Raw genomic sequence first — 12,344 nt, forward strand, 5'->3', positions numbered from 1 at the left:
TGCTAGGATCATCAGGAGAGATTCTAGGTGAGATGATCCCAGGTGAGAATGAGCTTGGGCTAAGGGCTTAGGCGGGAGCTTGGCCCTTTCCGGGGGAGCCTGGTCTAGAGAGAAGAGGCCGAGAAGTGAGGGGATCGGGTTAGCGTCTGAGTCTGGGTTTAGAGGCACACAGACGGATTCGGTACTGAAAAGCAGCTGCAGGAGAATGGCCGGGGCTGCCACCGCCTTCTGTGGACCAAGCTGAGCTCGGCCCGGAGGACTGTCCGGGTGGGGGCAGAGCAGGGAGCGGGCTGGGAGGCGTAAGGGGGAGGCCAGAGTGGTCCTGGCTGGGGAGCGCCTTCTGGGCGCTCTCCGCTAGAGCGGTGGATGACCGAGTTGGGGAGTGTGTGTGAGCGCGTGTACATGTATATGTACACACCCCTGCCTCGCCTCCCACACTCATAGTGTTTGGTACCAGGCCGGATTATGGTAAGATGAGTAGTGTAAAGCCTTTGGGGTTTGTATTATATTTACCTTCTTGGTTGTAGTAAGCTCTCTCCCCCCTCCCTCTGTTCCCCAGGTACCATATGACTAACTCCCAATTTAAGAGAGCTAGGGACAGACAAAGCAGCCCTAGAAGTCTCTTGTGATTTCTAAGCTTAAATATCTGTTTCTTTTCTCCCATGCTTTGTAATTGGGAAGAGGGACTAAGGAAAAGTTTACTTAAGTGCTGTTTGTTTGTTTTTTTAACTCACTTGCTTCAAACAAAGCTAGCATACTCCAGATAATTCCATTTTCATCTTTTTAGAGCTGAGCAAACTAGAAGAGATCATATGCATCCCAATTTATTTAATTTTGTTTTAGAGCTAGAGAATTTTTATAAATCTCTAAGCTAACCTCATCATCCTATGGGAAACTAAGGACTTAAAAATCAGCCAGCTAGTAAATGGCAGCACTACAACTAGAACCTAGATATTTTTACTCCAATTTGAAATCGTGGTGGTTTTCAACCCTGGCTGCCCATTAAAATTATCTGGGTCACTTTTTAAAAATACCACCTGGGTCCAACCCTAGATCAAATGAATCAATCTCTGGGGTTAGGACCCTGGTCATGGGTACATCTTGAAAACTCCCTAATGACGAATGTACAACAAAGATTGAGAATTATACCACGAGCATTGCAAAATAGAAAATGGGAGAACTTGGGAAGTGGAAGATGAGAAGAACACTTCTTTTAATTATTTTACTTATTTTGAGTACATAATTGTGGGTGTCCAAATTAGACAATTTCCGGTACTTCCTTTACAGTAGAGCCACATTGTGGACCCTGCACTGTTTTCTACCAGTAAACATAGCATGCTGGGTGTCTGTGACTGTGTTCCCCTGCACCCCCACTGCCTGGCACCTGCCTAGAGGTAGTGCCTGTGTGTGAAACACAATGCAGATAAACTGGTATCTTTGAGACAGCTGACTTCTTACAGGATTGAAGCAGAAGTGAGGGATCTTACTGTTACTGTGTTTCATTTTTCATTCCTTTACTACAACTACACCTGTTTTTCCTATTAAAGGGAATCCTCAGGAAGTACCTTACAATCATCTTCTACCTCGATTCATATGTCTTTTCAAAATAAAAATGTGTCAGACTGTATATCATATAGATAAAATATAGAGAGAATTTTAAATGGGCTAGTTTTCAAAGTAATAGACTCAATTTAATGTAAGATTGCTCTGCTCAGAACTATAGAAAGTAAAATAACCTTCAAAAGATCTCTATCTTTTGATCTTACTACAGTCTGGATCTTAGAGGCATTTTGTTTGTTCTGGTTTAGTATTTTACTTAAAATATTTATCACAGGGGTGCCTGGGTGGCTCAGTTGGTTAAGCTTCTGACTACAGCTCAGGTCATGACCCCATGGCTTGTGAGGATCAGGTAATGATCTCAAGGCTCATGAGTTCAAGTCCTGCATCAGGCTCTGTGCTGACAGCTAGGATCCTGGAACCTGCTTCAGATTCTGTGTCTCCCTCTCTCTGTGCCCCTCCCCACTTGCTCTCTGTCTGTCTCTCCTCAAAAATAAATAATAAATGTTAAAAATTTTTGAGGGGGGGGGGGCCTGGGTGGCTCAGTCAGTTAAGGCATCCCACTCTTGATTTCGGCTCAGGTCCTGATCTCATGGTCTGTGAGTTTGAGCCCCACATGGGGCTCTGCCCTGGCAGTGCAGAGCCTGCTTGGGATTCTCTCTTTCTCACCTTCTCTCTCTGCCCCTTCCCTGCTCTCTCTCTTTCTAAAAATAAATGAACTTAAAAAAAAAATTTTTTTTAAGTTTATCACATCTCACTGTGTCCTATCTGGCATAGGTTTTACTTGGATGTGTCCCTCAAATACATGAATTTGAGGTTAGGTTGAAACTGCATTGTTCTTCTTAACTTTAGAAGTAACTGGGCATCTTCATCATTGAATTCTCAAGGTCCTATTGATAGGCTACACACTAATTCCAAAATGCAAGTCCTTTCTTCAATTCTTATAGGGACGTGAGTTTGTAAAGCCTGTAAGTCTGTGGACTTTCATTTTTACATGTAAGAGCTACTTGTAATCTACGAAATAAGGCATAGAGGCATATCTAAACTAAAGTCATAAACTAATCACACCACTAGAATTTACGGAGCACTCAGTACTCCAGTAAGATATCTGGCTGCCTCAGATGTTTGGAGTCATTGCTGCTTTTCTTCTGCACAGGAATATACTTAGATGGTTGGCATTTCTATAGTTTCTCCTAACAGATCTCCCTACTTGCATCTTTGCGTCTCTAGAGTCTTTTCCCAACACAGCACGAAGAGCAAGCCTCCTAAAACAATCAGATCGTATCATTCTCCTGGTCAAAACTTTGTGGTGACTCTCCATTTTCACTAAGTCAAAGTGAAACTCTTTAATTGGCCTACGAGTCCCACATGATCTATCTGACCTCATCCACTCCTTTCTTTCAGGCTTTCCTCTAGCTGTTCCTCTGCCTAGAACACTCTTCACTGAGATAGTCACTTGCTGACTCCCTCTGCTCCTTCAAATTTTGCTCAGTTATCCATCCTATTTAATACTCCAGCCTGCTCCCAGGTCACTCCAGTCTTCTTTACTGTACCCTATTTTTTTCTTTTTTCCATAGCACTGTCAGCTCTCTGACTACTTTTACTCCACATTCACTAATATCCCAACTTATTATTTTTATCATTAGTCACCAACTTCTACTAGGACATGCACAGAGCAGAATTTTTACTCCTGTAGCCCAAACACCTAGAGCAGTACTTAGCATATAGTAGGTGTTCCAACAAACACTCGTTGAGTGAATTTCTGGACAGGGAATCTGTCATCGTTGGTTTAAGCGGGCAGGAGAAATGGAAAAGCATTCTCCAAACAGGGAAACACGGGTGCAGAGAAGTAAAATCTAAACTTTGTCGAGGTATATAGGTTCCTTTGGGGTTCATCTCCTGCCTTTTCCCCAATCTAGTCTACCAACACATTCCCCTCTTCAGCCAAGACAACCTTCTTGCACTCCGCTGAATGTGTAGTCTCTCATTTCTGTGACTTTCTACTCCCTCTCCCGTAACCTTCCTCTCAGTTGGTTTCTTCTTTGTCTTCACCATATGCTCATCCCTCCCTTTCTCCTCTTTCCAACTTTTTACCCCAGGCTCTCTTAGCACCATACAGACCTTGCTCACAGATAGCGCTTGTCACATGGCACGGTAGGCATTTATTTCCTTGCCTGTAGCCTCAACTAGACCAGGAATTCTGCAAGAGCCAGGAATATGCCTTTCACTCCAACTTCCCCACAGCCTACTAGACTGCCATATAGTGCAGGGACTCAATAAATATGTGCTCCACAATTAATGAGTGGTCACAAAGTCATGAGAAAAATCACTGTTATTGGAGTACGAAGGGAGAGAGGCAGGGAATTAGAGCAAGAGATAAAGCCGGAGAAATAAGTTGTGGGAAGATGATGCTACAACCTTATATGTTGTGAAGAATTTGAACTTGTCCTATAGTCATTAGCCAGGCAGTGAAGGTTTTGTTTAAGCACAGAACTGACATGATCAGCTTTAATTATCAGGAGAATATCCTGTCTTCAGTTCCTCATCCATATCCAAAACAGCTGCTAATAGAATTATAGAAAGGACACAGATGTGGAGTAGACACTGTAGCTTGGAAACACAGTAGAATTTTTACTCCCTGTCTTCAGAATTCATTTTTCTAGCTATTTTGCTCAGTAGCTTATAACATCATGATAATGAGGCCAAGGTCATGGTTTAAATCCCTGGGTGAGTCAGTCAGTGCGGTGGCCACAGCTGACTGTTAATGTTGCCAGTTGTCAAATGACAACATGGTATTTCTTGACCAGGAACTGTGTGGAAGAATATGACTGGTTCACCAAAAGTTAATCAGCATTATTGGGAAAGCAACACAAAGTGCTTAGCTATGGTTATGGGGCCATACAGTCATTTTAAATTAAAATAACAGTATTATATTAGTGATAACAAAAGAGCACAGCATCAGAGAAAGAATACACTGTTTGTTCCTAGAAACGAAGCTAGAGATTAGTACAGTTTAATTATTGGGATTTGAGGCCAAGAAGTAATGAAAAATTTAGTGGATGTTAGTGTAGATAAGCTTTATTAATTACTTTTTGTGTATTTAGCCATGTAGGAGGTTATTTCTTAATTATTATGTCATAAAACCCATAGAGCCATTCATATTAAAAGGATCTGGGAAAATCATATTCTAATCATCTTTCATTTATAGTATTATAAAGTTATTTCTATTTTTGTTCCCTGCTAGCAGTCAGTGAGCACATCTCTAAAGTGAAACAGGACAATGTTAGAGGTTAGGACATAGAAGCACAACTGATGTTACTATTTCCTTAAATTATATCTTCACCTTAGTTACAACTCTGACCACTTATGGAAGTAAAAAAAAAAAAAAGTGAATTTTATGAGATCAGAAATAAATTAAAAACTCCTAATGAACAAATGGATATAGGCATTAAATAGCAATTAAATAGCAACAGCTGGTAACATCATAAAAGATAATCAGCCAGACATGTGCTTCCTGATGAAAGAACACAACACAACCTATGGAGTTTTCTTGAAAAAAAAAAAAAAAAAAAAAAAAAAGCCTGAATTTGAGCATCTTCTAGGTCCACCTATCAATTTGCAGGAAGCACTGAGAACAAAGAAACATATTAAACTACACCAGGGGGTTACAATATATGGAACGAAAATTCAGGTGTTTCAGCAAATATACTACAAGGGAAAAATAAAGGGCTGGAGGGAGGATCTATACTTTAATTGAAACCTGAAAGACATCATCCAAGCACAGGGATTCATGGACCTCGTTTGGACCTTGATTTTTTAAAACGACTGGAAAAAACTTTTGAGAGAACTGGAAATTTGGATAGTAACAAGGTATTTCATAATAAGAGGTAATTTTTTTAAGTTAACGGTATTGTGATGATGTTAAAAAATAAAGAATCCTTAGTGATACATACTAAAACACCTATGGATGAAATTATGTGCTATCTGAGATTTGGTTCAAAATAATATGGATGGGGGTATGAACGGAGCAAAACTGGCCGTGAAAGACAGTGAAAACCTCTTCATAATAAAAGTTTTTAGTGAGAGAATAAGAGCCTCTAACTTCCACTCTGACTGCCCTGCATTAAACTACAAAATCAACAAACTCAGTTAACCTTTTATCAAGCATTTATTATTTGATACATACTATGTTAGCTGCTTTCACATTTTTTGCCACCTTCTCATACAACCCTCTGAAGAATTGTATCATTCCATTTTACAGGTTAGAACACAACCTGAGAGATTAAGTGATTTGACCAAAGGAAGAGACTGAATTTCAAGGCAAATTTTCAAACCAGGGTCTCCTGGCTCCCTGTCCAGGATTCACGCCACTATACACAACTGCTTAATATGGTTATATGCATATTTTCTGTTTCCCTGACTAAAATATGAGTACACTTTTACTGCAGTGTCTGACATATAATAAGCATCATAAAATAGTTACATTTAACCCAAACTGATCCTAAACTGCCATACTTAAAATGCAAAAAACAATTACAACAGAAACTAATGTTTACTTAAGGTGGCCATATGTTCCAGTTTCCTTGACACTAACCCAGCTTGCCCAGGACAGCCCTTGTTTAATCTGCTGATCAGGTGTGGGGCATCTGGGTGGCTCAGTTGGTTAAACGTCCAACTTCAGCTCAGGTTATGATCTCGTGGTTCATGGGTTCGAGCCCTGTGTTGGGCTCAGTGCTGACACCTCAGAGCCTGGAGCCTGCTTCACATTTGTGTCCCCCTTTCTCTTTGCCCCTCCCCGCTCATGCTCTGTCGAAAATGAATACACATTAAAAAAAATTTTTTTAATCTGATCAGGTGTAATTATTAATTGCAACTCTTTTCACTCTCAAAAGTACCTGTTTGCACATCAGATTTTATGGTCGTGCTCTATTTGGTGCAATATGTATTAGGCTCAGATGGACAATATGAAATGGGTATAGAAAAATCTATAAAATTCAAACAGTGTGTTCCAAGAATAAAGATTTATGTCAGAACCGTCCTCTACCATACTACATGCTAGACATTTAATAAATCTGATTGAAATAGAGTTAATGAATTCTCCATTAGAAAAGAGTAAATCCCTCTGATTAGATTATATTCTCCCTTAGGACAAGATTGTGGCCCCATCTGGAATCCAGAAATAACGAATAGGAATACCGAGAAAACTGAGCCCATCTTCTAATAAAGATTCATGGCAAAAATGGACTAAACGGCCTAGGATTTGTAAGACAAGCATAATAATGGATATAGAAGACATCAACATAGGCTAAAATACAGTGCAAGAAGATAAAACCATAACAATCTTCCCAACTGGAAGAAAAGATAATAGTTGTTTATTTGAAAACGTGTAGGAAGTGATTGCAGAAGTCTTGGCCAAAATCTAATCACTTAGGAATAGCCTGCAATCTAAGATATCCAACAAAATTGTGGCTTTCGGAGACAAAGGGTGGGTTTATCTTCTGCAACATGAACTGGCTGCTCTATACTTCAGATGTCTCCCTCTGCCTATGAGGATTGCTTTAGCCTTATCTAGATGGTGTCTGATCCAAATGCTTTCGTCCATGTCCTTTACTCTGCCAGACACTGTGAAATTCAAGAAACTGCATCCTAGATCTGATGAAAGGAGAGGCAAAGCTTACTATCAGCTGTGTACTGATGGTACAGCATCCCTAATTGCTTCGCTATCTTTCTGATTAGCGTCATATAACACGGAACTGAAAGGGAGATAAAACAGAGTCCTGTCATTTCCCACAAGGGAAAGGTGAAGAAAAGATTAGTAGAAGAGATCAAGAATAATTCAAGTTTATTAGAGTCTTTACCTTAGTCAATGATAATTTGGTTCACCCAAATACCAGAGAGAGAACAATAAATTCGTCATAATCATTGGCTGGATATTTTATGGGGTGCCTCATGTATACAGAGAGAAAATGTCACCGTGCCAATAATTTGGAGAAGTTACTCAACTTTTGGGGCTTTTGGTTTCCCTCTTATAAAATTCCTCTAATGGGTGATCAGTAAGATTCTTTCTACCTTTCAAATGTAATGATTCTATAAAATACTACCATTACCTAACACTTCTGAAATATATCACCCAAACAGCAAGAATGTATCAGGAACTACTGAGAACAACATAACTGGAGAAGAGATAACGTCTACCTCAAAACCCTCATGGTCTAGTATGAGACATAAATACCTATAACCCACTGAGGTACATGCTAAAAGGTATGTACTCTGTGGGAGTACAAAGAGGATATACTTAACTTTTATGAGAAACCATAGAAAGAAAATTTTCAAATGGGTTTTGAAAGAAAGGTTATTTAGGCAGAAAAACAAAGATGAATACCCAGCCAATTACCAGCTGAATACCAGAAAATATCCAGCCAATAATTATGACAAATTTATTATTCTCTCTCTGGTATTTGGGTGAACCAAATTATCATTGACTAAGGAATTGCGAATTATTTTGTATGGCTTGGAAGTGTGGGTTTTAAGAGGTTGGGAAGGGGCAGCTGCTGAAATGAGGCTGGAAACAGAACCTGTAGGATACGGTAAGGAGTTTGGACTTCAAACTGCAGCAGTGCTCAAACTTGAACGTACATAAAAATCACCTTTGTAGGTTTCCTTAAAATGCTCATCCTGACTCAGTTAGTTTCAGGTAGAGCCTGAGATTGTGCACTTCTAGAGAGCTCCAAGTAATGCTTCTATACTGCTGATCCGTGTGCCACATTTTGAGGGTGAAGTGTATCCTAAAGGAGGAAAGTGATATGGTGAGATTGTTTTTAGGAAAAGTTACTCTGTGAACAGGTAGGAAGTGAAATGGAGAGAAGCAGAGTGGTGGTAAAGAGAAAAATTAGGAAGCTATTGAAATAATAAAGGTCACATAGAACCTGAACAATGGTAATGGAGATAGAAAGGAGGGGATGTCTTTCAGATATTTTTAAGATGTAGGATGAAGAGGACTTGGTGACCAATGAGCTGGGACAGGTGAGGGAAAGAGAGGGGTCCACGCAAGAATCCAGTAGTCTCACTCAATTTGATTTAAATGTATAATATCTCATTAAATCAGTGTTGAACTACATCCCCAAAATAAGAAATGACAACAAAAGCACACTTGTTTGGCTACAGCCATCTTTTGCCACTGTTCTATTTAACCCTGTAACAGTCTCAGGTTTATCTAGAGCTGTGTTGCCCAACATGATAGCCCCTAGATCTAGCCACGTGTGGCTATTTAAATTTACGTTTATATCAATTTATTGTTATATTCATTAAAATTAAATAACATTAGAAATTCAGGTTTTCAGTCACAGTAGTCACATTTTAAGTGCTCAAAAGCTGTATGCGACTGGTGGCTACATTTTGCATAGTACTAATATAGAACATTTCCACCTTTGAAGAACTTTCTACTGCACAGCATGATAAAGCATCAGTTATCTGTATTGCAGGGAACCAATATAAAAAGCATCTCACTGTCTTTATTTTCTTATTTTTTGAAATACACATTTTGTAAGATAATTTAATATATATGTATTTTTTACCCAACAGTCAAGGAATTAAGAAATGAGAACATTTGAAAACCACACCGAAGGTAAGGAAATCTTGGCAGGCTCAACAACATCATTTTCCTTTGAGAAACAGCACCAGGGACTGGAAATCCCAGAAGACGTCTCAAGATCATAACACCCTTGAGAAAATGAGCTCGTTTGTAAGTTAAGTCCGTGAGAATGGTAACAGACACATTCCCCATATGTAAGCAATGGATAAATAAGGCTCCATTTTAAAACCGTGTGCAATTGCCATGAGTAGTTTCGTCAAGAAAGAAAAACTGAGTACAGAAGTTTAAAGATAGAGTCTATTTCAGGACTTTTCCCCATAACAACAGACAGCTTATCAAGAGAGAGAGAATGCTTTACCTCTCAGGATGCTTTCAGTTACGTATAAAGGAAAGTTCAAAACAAACTGACAAACAATAAGGACATTTTTTGGCTCACTTAACTAGAAAATTCAGAAGTAGATAAGGTTTCAGAATTGGGTAAACCAGCAATCTAGTTATGTTTTATCAGGGACTCCATTTCATTCTGAATAGGTACTCCACTATCCATGGTGTTGACTTCATTTTAACAATGATTCCTTTCACTGACATATTATGGCTAATAAAAACAGGGCCTTTCCATATCTGAGTTAGTCTGCTCCCATATCCATTCAACAGAAGTTTTAAACTGTGTACTGATTGGAGCACTTCGCATTCATCCCTGTGGCCAGGGCAGGCCATGCTCTGATGACTTAGGTCTGACTACCTGAACCCATCGCTGCAGCAAGAGAATTGAATTACCTGATAGACTTGGCCCACCCAAACCACATGGTTAACACATAATGGGGGAAGAGTGAAATAGGTATTAGAGAAGCAATTTACTATGTAAGCAGAAAAAGAATGTTGATTGTTCTTTAGTTTTCATTTATATCAACTCAGTTTTTAGGTCTTTACATTTCAAGTGATTTTTGATATAGGAAAATGCACTGAAACTGAGCAAATGATGTTATTTCAGATTCAAAGATGAAAATCACATTAGAGAGAACGTAAGCAAGAAAATGGTGCCTTGAAGGTGGTGAATTTTACTTTCTTAGTGCAGCCACAAAAAGTAGAGGTAGACTCAAAAAGAATTGATGTTATAATTGGATTGGAATTTACCCTAAATTTTACCCTAAACTATAGGGTAAAGCAGATTTTACCCTAAAACTATAGATGAGAATCTTTGATAAAATGGAAGCCATACCAAAAGTGAAAAAAGAAGAACTTCGGCCACCTCACTGTTAAAATATATACACACAGGAATTAATTACCTTATAAATAGGGTTTTTAATACACACATGTGTAATGAGTTGATGACCATGATAAAGTACAGCCATAAGCGTGTTATTGCTTATCATCTCTCTACCACTGATTGTAGGATTTTTATCCAAATCCAGAAGAAGAATTACAAAAGTTTTTTTTCAAAGTAGCGGAAAGTTTATTCCCCAAAAGTTTTTTCAAACAACTGAAATGATCCCAGATGAATGCAGGAGATTTAAAAAATAATAATAATGCCCTCACTTTGCTTTACTCTAACTTTATGTTTAAGGAGAAAATTATGGTCTCAACTACTATCTCAATAAAACTAATGACTAAAATTGTATCTCCAGGGGTGCCTGGCTGGCTTAATTGGTAGAGCATACGACTCTTGATCTCCAGGTGGTAAGTTCGAGCACCACGTTGGGTGTAGAGATTACTTTTTAAAAACAAGGAAAGGAGCACTTGGGTGGCTCAGTCAGTTGAGCGTCAAACTTTGGTTCAGGTCATGATCTCGCTGCTTGTGGGTTCGAGCCCCGGGTCGGGCTCTGTGCTGACAGATCAGAGCCTGAGGCCTGCTTCACATTCTGCGTCACCCTTTCTCTGCCCCTCCCCCACTTGGGCTTGCGTGCGCTCTCTCTCTCTCTCAAAAATAAACATTAAAAAAATAATAAATAAATAAATAAATAAATAAATAAATAGATTTGTATCTCCAGTTTCAGCCCTTCACACTCAGCTGTCTGCATAGCATTTATACTTCAGGGTTCCACTACCACCTCAAACTTCATATATCTAAAAACAGAATTTATCCACCAACCCCTTCCTTAACAAAAAATAAAGTATCTTTTCTGACCTCCATTTTTCTGTCACTGGAACCATCATTTCCCCCCAAATCTTCTGGAGCAGAAATGTCAAAAATATCTGTGGTTATTCCTTATGTTTTTCTTACACCTAATCAGACCCTACACGCTATCAATTATTTCTTTTTTTTAATGAAATTCATTGTCAAATTGGTTTCCATACAACACCCAGTGCTCATATTATTTCTTTTTAATATCTCAGGAGATCCCTTAAATTCTTCTCACTGCCACCACTCTGACTTAGGTTATCATCACATCTCACTCAAATAATTACAGCATCCTAGGAATGTTGTAGAAGAAAAATCCCTGGGCTTGGAGTCTCTATACCACTAACTAGTCGTGTCATCATAGGTGTCACAATCTTTGAGTCCTAAATTCCTCTATAAAATGAGTAGAACTGGACAAGATAATCACTGTGTTCTCTTCAGTTCTAAAACTTTGTGCCAGAACTATTTTCCCTTGCTTCAGTCCATTCTACTCTTGGCTCCAAATCATTCCACACACTGCTACCAGAAAACCTTTTATTTTATTTTATTTTTTATTTTTTAAGTAGGCTTCGTGCCCAAAATGGAACCCAATATGGGGCTTACACTCATGCCCCTGAGCTCAAGACCCTCAGATTAAGGCCTGAGCTGAAATCAAGAGTCAGACATTTAATCAACTGAGCCACCCAGGTGTCCCCAGATTAACCTTTTGAAAATATCACTTTTATTATGACATGTAGCAGGCACACTAAAGCAATAGTTAAGAGTATCAGCACTAAGGTCAGAATGCAAGTATTCTAATCCTAGCTCTGCCAATTACCGCGTCACTAAGCATTTTCCTCATCTGTCAAACAAGAAAAGAGAGAGCACCTCATTAAAGATTTCAATAATTAAGTGAGGTGGGGCCCCTGGGTGGCTCAGTCGATTGAGCGTCCAACTTCAGCTCAGGTCATGATCTCACGGTTGACAAGTTCGGGCCCCGAGTCAAGCTCTGTGCTAACAGCTCAGAGCCTAGAGCCTGCTTTGGATCTGTGTCTTCCTCTCTCTCTGCCCCTCCCCGCTCATGCTCTGTCTCTCAAA

Source organism: Panthera uncia, chromosome F2 (assembly GCF_023721935.1).
Source record: "Panthera uncia isolate 11264 chromosome F2, Puncia_PCG_1.0, whole genome shotgun sequence".
Lineage (NCBI taxonomy): Eukaryota > Metazoa > Chordata > Mammalia > Carnivora > Felidae > Panthera > Panthera uncia.